Source organism: Cebus imitator, unplaced genomic scaffold, assembly GCF_001604975.1.
Source record: "Cebus imitator isolate Cc_AM_T3 unplaced genomic scaffold, Cebus_imitator-1.0 Scaffold24, whole genome shotgun sequence".
In the NCBI taxonomy this organism is placed as follows: domain Eukaryota; kingdom Metazoa; phylum Chordata; class Mammalia; order Primates; family Cebidae; genus Cebus; species Cebus imitator.
Window position 1 is genome coordinate 7,471,711 of NW_016107339.1, and position 12,541 is coordinate 7,484,251.

At 45.0% G+C, this 12,541-nt stretch overlaps 1 pseudogene; it reads right to left on the reverse strand.

Moving 5' to 3' along the window:
- Positions 1–7,184: 7,184 nt before the first annotated feature.
- LOC119470221 lies at positions 7,185–7,282 on the reverse strand (annotated as a pseudogene).
- Positions 7,283–12,541: the final 5,259 nt, after the last annotated feature.

A 12,541-nucleotide genomic window follows, 5' to 3' on the forward strand; every position in this document is an offset into this window, starting at 1 on the left:
TGCTGCAGGCCGGAATGGGGTCAGGAAAGCCTTCCTGGGTCCTTGAGACATGGAAGCAATGAAAGAGTCAATTTCAGGTAAAGAGGCTGCTGTGAACAAAGACGCAGGACTGGGCAAGGCCAGGCATGTGCTGGAGGCACGAGAATTCCCTGTCAGCGTGAATGGAAGGAAACCAGATGAACTGTGAGAAATAAACACCAGGAGGAAGCCTCTGAATGCAACAGTTTTGTGGGAGGCTGGACTGCAGGAAACAGACCTTGCTGGCGGAGGAACCCGCTGGGAAAGCACCAGAAATGTTGGGCAAGAGGGGAGCTAAAGAGCCTAGAAGGGCACCCTGGGCCAGGGCTGATGGAACAGGGCCAGGGGAACAGGTGGATGGGGACAGCCTCTGAGAAAGACGGGACAGGCTGGAGTGGAGGCCATTGGAAGGTGTGAACAGTGACGGCAAGAGGTGGATGTGGCGTGGATACCCTTGAACGTACTCAGGGGAGATAAGGAACATAATACTTGTCACTTACTAAGAGCTCTGTGGGCATTAGCCTATTTAATTAAGAAAACTAAAAAAAAAAAAAAGAAAAAAAAAGAAAAGAAAACTGAGGCTGCTGGGCGTGGTGGGTCACACCTGTAATCCCAGCACTTTGGGAGCCCGAGGTGGACAGATCACAACATCAGGAGATCAAGACCATCCTGGCTAACACAGTGAAACCCCATCTCTACTAAAAATACAAAAAACTAGCCGGGTGTGGTGGTGCAAACCTGTAATTCCAACTACTCAGGAGGCTGAGGCAGGAGAATCGCTTGAACCTGGGAAGCAGAGATTGCAGCGAGCCAAGATCATGCCACTGCGCTCCAACCTGAACAACAGAGTGAGACTCCTTCTCAAAAAAAAAAAAAAAGAAAACTGAGGCTAAGAAAAGTCAATTAACTTGCCCAAGATCCTACAGCAGTTGTAGAACTGGAATTCACGCCTGAGCCTTCCAACCTCAAAGCCTGTAAAGTTTATTCCGGCACACATTTCATAACCGTGTTAAGAGACTCTTGAATTATTTTATTCATTTATTTTAATATTCTTAAATATATTAGGTTGGTGCAAAAATAATTGTGGTTTTTGCTGTTAATAATTAGGCTGATGCAAAAGTAATTGTGAGTTTTGCCGTTACTTTTAATGGCATTGAAAATTTACTTTTTGCAATTACTTTCAATGGCAAAAACCACAATTAGTTTTGCACCGACCTACAAAAAAATGCACAGATCTTACATGTTGAGATTGGTGAATTTTGACAGTTGCATATACCTGTGTAACCACCACCCAAAACAAGGTGAAGAACATTTCATTCACCCCAGAAAATTTCTTTATGCTTCTTTCATGTCAATGCCCTGCTCCCACCCGCAAGGAACACGTTCTGGTTTGTGTTTTCTTGGATTGACGTGCCTATTCCAGATTTCAGACACAGGTAGTGTGTGTTCTGTTGTCTGGCCTCTTTCATGCTGCGTGTTTTTGGAACTCATCCATGCTGTTGCACGCATCAGTGATTTGAAGAACTATGAACTTAGGATAAGGAGCAGATACGTATGATGTTGGCAATAGAAGTATCAAGGGGCTGCTCTCTTTTGGCTTTCTGAGAAGCTGACCTTTATGCTAGTCTACCTGAAGCGTGTATTTGCCTCTCAGAAATCAGGACTCTCAGCAGAAGAAAAACTCAGGAAAAGACCAAGGCACACAAGTTTTCCTCACATGATGACTGTTGCATTAACTCTTCAACATAACAGCTCCGGAATCACATTTTGTACAATGGCTTTTTTTTTTCCAGTACAACATCCTTTTATCCAAAAAGCACACTAAATAAATATGCTACAAGAAGTGATATTTTGATATCCAAGGCAGGCAAAACCACACTCAGAATTTAGTTGACCTAACAGTGTTTCAGCAAAGAATCTCATGGGGAACAGACCTGAACTGTGCACCTGTGCGCCGTGCTTGCACGGACTCAGTGTGCCTTGCAAATGTGAATGCAGCGAGAGAGAAGCCAGCACCTTCTGTAGCTCCCACTTTCTTGGACATTTGTGTGATTGCCACACTCCCAAGCACTCTTGTGCTCAGCCTTTATTTTTCTCTAGCAATGTTTATCTGTGTATAATTTAAAGGACCGTTTGCAGGCAAAGTAGTTGTGAGCCCAAAGACTGAAAAATTGGTGATGTAAACATGAGGAAAGAATGAGCCTTCCAAAGACGGACATCCTCCCTCAGCTACTCTTGCTCCTTTGGTAAGTTCCAAAGACCTTGATTACATTGCATTTTATGTACAATCTAGATGCCCCTACCTTTGTGTAGTTGTTTATCACTTGCATTACTTACTTTCATTGTTCGATGGGTAGAGTTTCCAACCTGTGAAAATTGTTTGGGTGTCTTGGGTTGGAAGACAATGCATCATACTTTTTTCCCATTAAAATTAATGGGAGAAATTTCTTTCATTAAATGACTTTGTCCTTAGCAGCAATAATTTCAGGAATGAACTGGGTGGTTAAACAGGGATAGGTGGTATCAGATTTCTGACTTTCAGAAAATGATTTTGCACCACGGCAGTTCTCTTGAATTGTTTAATCCTTGTATCACTCCTCTGGCGTATCAATGGGTAGAGACTTAAGTAAACGCAATGCAGGTGGGAAGGAGACCCACCGCGAGGTAAGAAGGAAAGCCGAAGGAGAGAGAGTCTAAGATGCTCAGAAATGGCAATTTCCTCTCCCAGGCTTTGGCTTGGAGAAGGAGACGTGCATCCGGACCTCCACCTGCCCCATGGCCACCTGGGCATTGGCCACACTGCAAAAAGCCAGGCAAGGCCAGAATCCGGCGGCCCGGGCACTGAACTTTCCCCCAGATTCCACGTGGAATGGGCTCCTGGCTGGAGCTCAGGGGCCTGATGAGGGTCTGTCTTGGCAGAGGCTGCAGAGTTTCTGCCCCAATTTGTGGGATTTGAGGTGCGGGCTCCCGGCAGAGACACTCCTGAAATCTGAAGGTTCAGGATAGTAAGTCACACCTGCCATAGACTTGAGGACATTTCCTGAGGGACCTGGGAGGGAAGGACCTCGCCTCAAGGACCCTGCCTCCTAGGCAAGTCCCCGGAGACCTCCCAGTGACTCCAAGGGCTCCAGATGCCAGAGCAGAGGGATGATCAAAGGAAAACTCTAGGACTCCCTCGGCAAAGTCCAGACTCCGGGGCTCTGCAGGGCAAGGGACCCTGGATCTCTAACAGTGAAATTAGGGAGAGATAGGTGGAGCGCCGCAAATTCAAAGCAGCTTGAGAAACCAATCTGCCATTTGCCATGTGGATACCTTACTTGGATTCTCATTTAAACAAACTATAAAAAAAATTCTTAGACAATTGAGGAAATGCAGTGATCTTAAGGAATTGTTGTATTTGGTATGATAATAGTATTAAGTTTTTTAAAAAATAATCCTTAGAAACATATTCTGAAACACTCGTGGATGAAATGATGAAATTTTGGATTTGCTTCAAAATGATGGAATGGGAACAGGTGAAACCTCGCTGGGCATGCATTCACATTGTTGAACCTGGGCAAGAGGAACACAGCATTTCACTGTATTATTTTGTCTGCTTTTGAATATGTTTGAGGTTTCCCATAATAAAATATTAAGGAAGAAGAGAAGGAGGAAGGGAGAAAGGCAAGTGGACGAGGTTTCATTATGGCTGCAGAGAAGTGAGGCAGGCCGTGAGGGAAGCTGTCTTTCAGCCTGGAAAACTGTCTAGGATTCTGGCCATGTCAGGAAGGAAGGGCTTTTAGGAAGAAGAGAGCTCAGCAAAGGCCTGGGGACACATTCAAGGGCACCGTAAGTGGAGGTGGAAGACATGGGTGGCAAGCGTGGGAAGTAACTTAGCCCTGTCGTGAAGAGCTCTGGGCCAGCTGGGTTCCGCGACCTGTCTTAGCCTATGTGGAGGTTTTGAACTGGGGAGTATCCCACAACAGCTGGACGGGTGCAAGCCTGCCTGGGTGTCCTAGGGGGCCAACAGGCCAGCTGAGGCACCGTCCCTGTTCCATGCCTCTCCCAGAATGCACGCAGCTTGGTCTGAATTATCCACATTATTACTTGTGCCTGCTCACCCCACTGGAGTAAAACAGATGTTGCCAAAGAAATAAAGAGTTACAAGGCCTGAAGGAAAATTAGGTACAACTACAAAGGATCCTTTGCATGGAGACACTTGGCGGGCAGGGCTGGAATGAGGGAAGAGGAAAGGACAGGCCTTTGATTTTGCCCCTTGACTAGGCAACTAGAGCAGAGGGGATTGTGGCTGACTCCAGGGGGCTCTCGGCCTAGAAACCAGGGTGTGCTGCCAAAACGCCCAAGTGGAAATCTTCCATCTGGATCTTATTTAAAATAAACTCTGATAGGCTGTCCTGTTTTAGTTTCTATTCTTTATAAATTTAGGATTCATTTAGCACCTGTTTCTAGAAAGAATTAATGGACTCTGCTAATATTAATTTGCAGATTTTCTTGGGAAATGTTTAGGTTCTGAAACCTCAATAAATGTTCCAGCCCTGGAAAAATAATGTATGCTAATTTGTGTTTCACATTACTATGATATGTTCAAAAATAGCTTAATCAGTTAGGCTCCAAGATATGTTTTAAATATCAAGATAATAGAGACAAAGAAATTAAGGAAAGAATTGTGTTTCCACCTACATTTTACATGGCCTGAGAATCCATGGCTCAACAACTCAAGATATCATGAAGAAAATAAGCTTGGGCAATTCCTCCCCTACAAAGACATCAAAAGTGTCTACTAAGCACAAAAGAGGTAAGCCTAACAGGAAAAAAAAAAAAGAGGGTTCTACTTCACAGAACGATTTGGAGTGTCTACTATATAAAAGGCAAATTTTGCTTGACTCTAATATTCACCAGTTTTATAATTTTCCTTATAATATTTGAGAGTGTGACATTTCCTTTAGCCTTTGATGTAAAGACGTGGGTGCATTGCTTTGCCATCTCTGTGTGCATAGGACCTCCCTAAAAATGATAGCCCCTCGGTGACGTCCCAGCCTCCAGGGCCTGGGGAGGTAACAGCCTTCTGAAAGTTCCCTCCTCTGGGGATTGGAAAATACAGCCCAGGCTGTATGTAGAAGACCAGAGTACTCAATGGACTTTGGATTCAGACAAAATTTCATGGCCAACTTGGGTTTAGGGAGGTCATGGAACCTCTAGGAGTCTGTAAGGATTGAATGAGAAAATTGAGGTTAAACATTTAGCCCGGCACCAGGCACATGGTGCGTGCTGAGTAAATGGGATCTGCTGCTGTTATTATTATTCATTGTTGTTATTGCTGGCGTTATCATTTTATGGGTATAATGAATGAGCTGGCAACATCAGTACAAACTCAAGCCAGAATTTGACACGGCCAAAAGAAAACCAGACCCGGCAACCCAGCAAAGGAACTGGTGCTCAACAGGCCTTCCCAGTCCTCTCTCCAGCTGTGGCTGGCCAGCTGCCCGCTCTCCCTGCTCCTCTCAGCTCCAGAGAAAAATGGCTTTTAGATAAAGTTCCTTTGAAGCTGGGAACTCACTGTTGTGCCTAAGCCTGGAGACGGCCTCCAAAGGTGGTTTTTTCCCACTCCCGTTGATGGACGGTCTGCAATACACATAACACCCACATTAATCATTTGGCGTTTTGGAGCCTGCTCCAGGAGGGCCTGGTCAGTCTGTGAAGGAATTCCAGAGCCAGTCGGTGGTCTTGCATCTGAGAAGGAGGAAGCTTGTTTCTGGGCCAGATGAGTGAGTGTGAAACTTCCTGCAGAGGCAAAGGGGGCGGGAGGAGTGCAGATTTCTGGTGGGAGGTCTACGGGGAGCAGTTGAAAGGACCCCTGCAAAAGGCCAGCCCTCCTCTGGTCAGGGGACCCCCCTCCCCAGGTCTTGCAGGGAACGGGCATCTCTGGGGCTTTTCTCTGATTACCCAGCCCCCGTGGACTTCATTGGCAGAGCCCACTCCAAGCTGGTTATTGCTCAGAGAAAATTCCAGGGCCCTAAACCCTGAACTGGCTGCGTTTCCTCAGCCAGAGGGAACGGCAAGGAGGACCCGCCTTTCTGTTCTTGATTGTTTTAAGAAAGCGATGTGTCCAATAATTAGGTTCTGTGAAAAAGTAGAGAGAGGGGGAGAAGAAAAACACCTAGAACGCAATGGGCTTCCCCTTAGCTTGCGTAAAATTGTATAAACAAGACTTCTCAAGGAGCAATTTAGAATAAAAAAAAGAAAAAGGAGTTGTTTGGTCCAGAGCGTGGCCGGTGAGGCGGGGTAGGAGCACGTGGATGTGACTATCCGCATCAACTTTCATCCTTCTCCCATGATTTGACAGCGAATCACCTCCCTACTGGGAAGTGAGTGCATTTCATTTCAAGCTCACATAAATAAAAAAAAAGTCAGGCTATAACCCTTTTATGGAGTGAGTGAAAAATGTTTTGTGTAATTAGAGCGTAAACTAGAATTCGCCAGGTGCTTTTATGTCATTTACATAAAGTTTTATTGAATTAAGATAACAACGTTTTGAATTTATATGTCACATTTCTTCAGAGGGAGCAAAGCACATTCATATACATTTCCTTGATTTTTAAAAATCCCAGTGAAGCAAGACCCAGAAGGCACTATCATTCCGGTAAAATAAAGTCTACATGTAAAGTGTTTTCCTTTCTCTTTAGTATATTGAGATATGTTTGAACACTGTAAGAAATGCTTTTAGTCTCAAAAGAATGCCCTTATAATTTGTGGGAACACTTTAATTTTATTTTGTGATACTGCTTTATAAACTTCTCTACAGCTCTGTGAATTCCAGCTTTGAAGCTGCACCTTCTTAAATCCTACTTTCTCCATTTAAACAGCAGTCTCAAAAATAATCTTTTTGAATATTTAAAAGATCAGAGGAACTGTTTAAATTCCTCTTTAAGACAGGAGCATGATTACATAACAACACCGCCTTTCAGCAGATGCCCCAACTATAAAATCATTCTTGCATTTTCATTATTAAAAAAAAGAATTTATTAGACACCATTCTAGTCAATCTAGTGAGCAATTTAGAAAAGGAGAGTATTTTTCCTCTTGTGGGTTTTACCAAAGAAAAATTGTTAACAGAATCAAAGATGACCGGGGGCACGTGTAAGTTGGAGTGCAAATACGTTCTTTGTATTAACATAGAATGTGCACGAATTGTGTGTCATCTTTGCGCAGGGGCCATGCTAATCTCTGTGTCATTCCAATTTTAGCATATGTGCTGCAGAAGTAGGCTCATGTGTTCCTAATGAAGAGGCTTCCAAAATTGAGACATAATTTACATGCTATAAAATTCACCTTGGTAAAGTATACATTCCATTGGTTTTTAGTATAGACATGAAGTCACACAGCCATCACTATCTTCTCCAAGAGCATTTCATAACCCCCAAAAGAATCTCCATGCCCATTAGCTCTCACTTCCCATCTCCTGGCCTCACACCTGTAATCCCAGCACTTTGGGAGGCCGAGGCGGGCAGATCACAAAGTCAAAAGATCGAGACCATCCTGGCCAACCTAGTGAAACCCTGTCTCTACTAAAATACAAAAATTAGCTGGGCGTGGTGGCACACGCCTGTAGTCCCAGCTACTCAGGAGGCTGAGGCAGGAGAATTGCTTGAACCCAGGAGGCACCACTGCACTCCAGCCTGGCGCCTGGCAACAGAGGGAGACTCTGTCTCAAAAATAAAATAAAATAAATATAATTGTTTAGAAGTCAAAACCAAAATAGGATCATGCTTTGGGATTGCCGTGGAAAAGAATTCTTTGTTCTCTGCCAGCAGAGGAAATCGTCCATCACTCTGTGCACCCCGTGTGAGTGACTGAGGGCAACACTGCAAACAGAGTTTGCAAACAGGACCTGCCACTTGTGCGTGCGAATAAAGTTTTATTGGAGCACAACCATGCTCCTTTGTTTGCGTATTTTCTATGTCTGCTTCTGGCAGATGGTGGCCGAACAAAATCGTTATGACAGGGACTCTCTGGCCCACGAAGACTGAAATATTTACACTCTGGCGTTTTACAGAAAAAGTTTGCCGACTGCTGCCGTCATCAGGATATTCTTGAGTTTACTTTGCCGAATGTTCCCGTAGCTGACAGTGCTGACCTCGGCCATCACTAGCATGAAGGACTAGGAGGGTGTGTGGAAGCTGAGTGGCCCTGAGCCTGGACGCCTTGAACCCTCTCTGATTCTTACCATGTACAGTCTCTTACATCCAAGCAGAACCTTGAAGTTCACGTTACCTGACCCACCCACAGTGGCTGTGTAACCGGGGAGTGTACCCAGCTCCCAGAGCTCAGAGGTCCTTGGTCCCTCTAACCCTGAAGAATGGGGAAAGAGGCCCCAGAAGTGCCGTGAGTTTACCATTCGAATAAAATTGTGGACCCAAAGAGTTTTGCAGAAGAGTGATTTATTAGAGAGAGAGAGAGAGAGAAAGAAAGGCAGCTCCCACGCTCTTGTGGGAGGGTAACCCAGAGCGGGGAAAATCCGTTCAGGGAGGAGCAGCTGAAGTTTTAACCCTTGAGTTATTCCCACCCCATTCATGTTCTCATCCTACGAGAGGAGTTCTTCCAGATTTCCTCTGGAATGGTTGATCTTTGGCTACTTGGTCTGCAACCCTGAGTTACAGAGCCCCCTCATTCCAGAGCTTTTGGCAGGAATTAGGAACAAAAGAGCCCCACCTGGCTTTCCCTACCTGGCCCACGCCTGGCAAAACCAGACAAAGAATTTTACATTTGAAACCCCTCTGGTCTCCCAAAGGAGGCTTGGAGGAGGTGCTCAAAGGAGATCCCTGCATTGAAACGCCTCTCCTAGCGGACTCGGGAGTTTCTTTAATGCAGTCCCTCAGCTGCAGTCATCTCCAGGCATCTGTAACTGAACTGAACACACTTCTGAACCAGCGCCTCATGTTACTTGGATGTGGCCAAACTGCGACACCTTGGCAGGTCAATGTGTCTGCTGGAGGCTGACTCCACAGGGGACCAGCTCGAAAATGAAACATCAAGACCGAGCAGAATGCACCTGACGGCCTCTTCCTTAGGCGGACAGAAGCCGTCTTCTGGCTCATTCTCACCTGTTCTCTCCCTCTTGCACCCCCCATTTTAAGAGCTCTCTCCAGTTTGCTAAGTTTAAGAGCTTTCTCCAGATTGCTCAAGCAATCTTCCCACTTCAGCCTCCCGAAGTGTTAGAATTAAGGGTGTGAGCCAGCCCCTAATTTCTTGGGCAGTGATAAACCCTGAGAGTTTTAAGAAGAGTGACATGATGGCCTGATGGAAAGAACTTTTTAACCTACTCCAGCCTTCTGCTTACAAAAATTTTCTGCAAACACTTGTTTGTATAATAATAAAGGTTTGTGAGAACTAAAATCTTTTTTTATCGCACCTAGGGTACAGCACTGATAAAATCTTAACTGTTTATGAATAATCAGGGCATAAAATTACGTTCCCAAACTTTAGTCGTGTATTATGGTCTTGATTCTGCATATCACCTGTTTTATTAATGTTTTAAATTGGCTTATTTTTAATGTAAATATATTTTAAAGGGGAACTTTGGTTTAAAACCACTACTGTCCACAGATCCATATTCTTCCCTTCAAGGTGTGAAGTCTAATTCTCCCCTTGAGTGTGGGCTATGCTTAGTAGTCTTTTGTGATGACTGGGGCTTTGAGAGGCATGGAAATTGTCTCTGTAGCTGGCAGTTCCACCAGTGATCTGTGGCTTGGTATGCCAGCAGAGGGTATGAGGTACAGAGAAGAGGCTGCCAGGAGCACTGTGGGCCACGCAAATTTGGGCAGCTGCATAGGCACCAAGGAACCGCCTGGTGCACAAGACCCCTCCCCAAGGTGCACAGAGGGCTGTAAGAACTGCGGCTCATCCGTGAATTGTTCACCACTAACACCAACACACAGGACTATGTCCTTGGAGCGTAGATGTTAGGGAAGATCAATGGCCCATCTTTGACATTACCCTTTAAAGTAAGAATCAGACTTAGCTGTTTGTCCTGTGTGCTGCTCGGGAAAATGTGGATTGTTACTGCTTCAGAGCCTCGGGCTAGGTGTTCTTCATTTTGTTTCCATGTTTATGGTCCTGTTTTCCCTTAAAGCTCTTTCAGAACTGACAGTTCAGTCCCCAAAGTCAGCAGGAAAGCCATAAAGTGGTATTTGGATAAAGGAACAACTTCTGATGGAAGCGGAGGTTGCAGGAGAGCGGCTGCTTCCTCCGTGCCTAAGCTTGGGGCTGCTTCCTGGGTGTTGTCAACAACTTCTGCCAAGGATAACAAACGGAGGAGCTCATCAACTGGGGAAACGCAAACTCCAATAAATAAAAGGTGCTGTTTTTTTGGATGCTTTTTTTTTCTTTACACTGATGACATAGAGCAATGATTTCTTGTCAGAGCCTGCAAAGGCAGAATTGTGAAATAAATTGAATTTGACTTTGTTTCAATCAAGATTCACTGAGTAGAGTGCAAGGCAGTAGACACTATAGGACACGAAGATGACAAAAACATAACTCCTGTCCTCAGGCAGGATATGCCAAATAAGAGGGTGGGGCAGACACCAAAGGAGTGACAAGAACTGTAAGAGAGCATGCCTGGGGGATGCTCAGGGGTTCAGAGAAAGGAGAATGCACAACCAAGGGCACCAGGAGAGAGAGTGGAATGGGCCAGCAGGGATGGACTTCAGGGAAGGTGTGTTTGTTAGCCATTGTCACAATAATGCTGCACTGCACACCACCCCCAAACTCATTCATGTGTCTGTGGGTTGGCCTGGGGCTGGCTGATCTAGGCTGGCTTGGCTGGGCAGTTCTGCTTCACAGTGAGGGAAGGCTCCTCACTGCAGGGGCCCAGGTCTGTTCCACATCTGTTCATCTGGGCGGTTCTTCTCCTGGCGATGCAGGGACATGATAAGGCAAACTGCACAACTGCAAGAAAAACGCTGGCTGTGTCACATCTGCTGACACTCATTGACTAAGTCACAGGACCAAGTCTGAAGTCAGGGCTGGGGAAGCAGGCTCCACCTCTAGTGGGAGGAACTGCAAAATCATGGCAAAGCAGAGAGAAGTGAGGAACTGGGGCCAGTAGTTCTATCCGCCATGAAAGGGCCTGCCAGGCAATGGGAGCTGGGAGCCCAACAGCACGGAAGCTGGAAGATGTGAGTCATGTTAGGAAAACAGTGAGTAGCCCTGTCTGACAACATCATCACAGGAGTGCTAGCATGCTCGTCCCACAAGATGCTAACACACAAAAACAAGAGGGTATCGTTTTTTTAATGTGAGGAAATGCTGTATGTGAGGATCTCTTGGAATTTTCCAGTGTGCATTGGCATAGGAAAGACTCTGCAAGTCCTTTAGGAAATAAACTGTTTTGCTTTCTTTAACTCGATGTTTCCTATGCTCACTTCACCTCGAATGCTGTAATGCTGACTGAAATTGGACAGAACTCCCTTTGAGAAGTGCTGGACCAGACCATAGGATGCACAAACTGGAGACAGGAAAAGGAAATGAGCTTGGACCATATCACATGGTTCTGTGTAACGAGATAGAGAGATTACACTTAATTACTTAATTTCTTTCTTTTTCTTTCTTTCTTTTTTTTCTTTTGATGGAGGATCTCACTTTGTCACCCAGGCTGGAAGTGCAGTAGTGCAATCTCAGCTCGCTGCAGCCTGGATCTCCCGGGATCAAGTGATCCTCCCACCTCATCATCTTGAGTATCTGGGACCATAGGCACACACCACTGCACCTGGCTAATTTTTTATTTTTTCTGTAAAGACAAGGTCTCACCATGTTGCCCAGACTAGTCTCAAACCCTTGGGCTCAAGCAGTCTTCCTGCCTCAGCCTCCCAACATGTTAGAATTACGGGTGTGAGCCACCGCATCCAGCCCCTAATTTCTTAGACAGTGGGAAACCCTGAGAGTTTTAAGAAGAATGACCTAATGGAAAAAACTTTTACCTACTCCAGCCTTTCACTTACAAAAATTTTCTGCAAACACTAGTTTGTATTATTAACAAGAATTTGTGAGAGCTAAAATCTTATTTATGAATAAGTCATGGCCTAAAATTACATTCCCAAATTTTAGTCATTTGTGTATTATGGTCTTGATTCTGTATAGCACCTGTGCTATTAATTTTTTTAATTGGCTTTTAATTTAAATATATTTTAAGGATAACTTTGATTTAAAACCACTACTGCCCACAGATTAATGCTCTTCCTTTCAAGGTGTGACGTCTAGTTCTCTTGAATGTGGGCTACACTTACTAGTAGTGACTCACTGCTAGAGAATTGAATGAAGCAAGAGTAGTGACCTTGTGAGATTTCAGAAACTCAGTTATACAAGGCATGATAACTTCTCTCTTGCATCACTCCGTCTAGGGGAAGCCAGTTGCTACATCATGAACAGCCCCATAGAGGGGCTCATGTGATGAAGAAATGAGACCTCCAGAAAACAGCCATGGGAATACACCATCTTGGAAGACAGTCCCCCAACCTCAGACAAA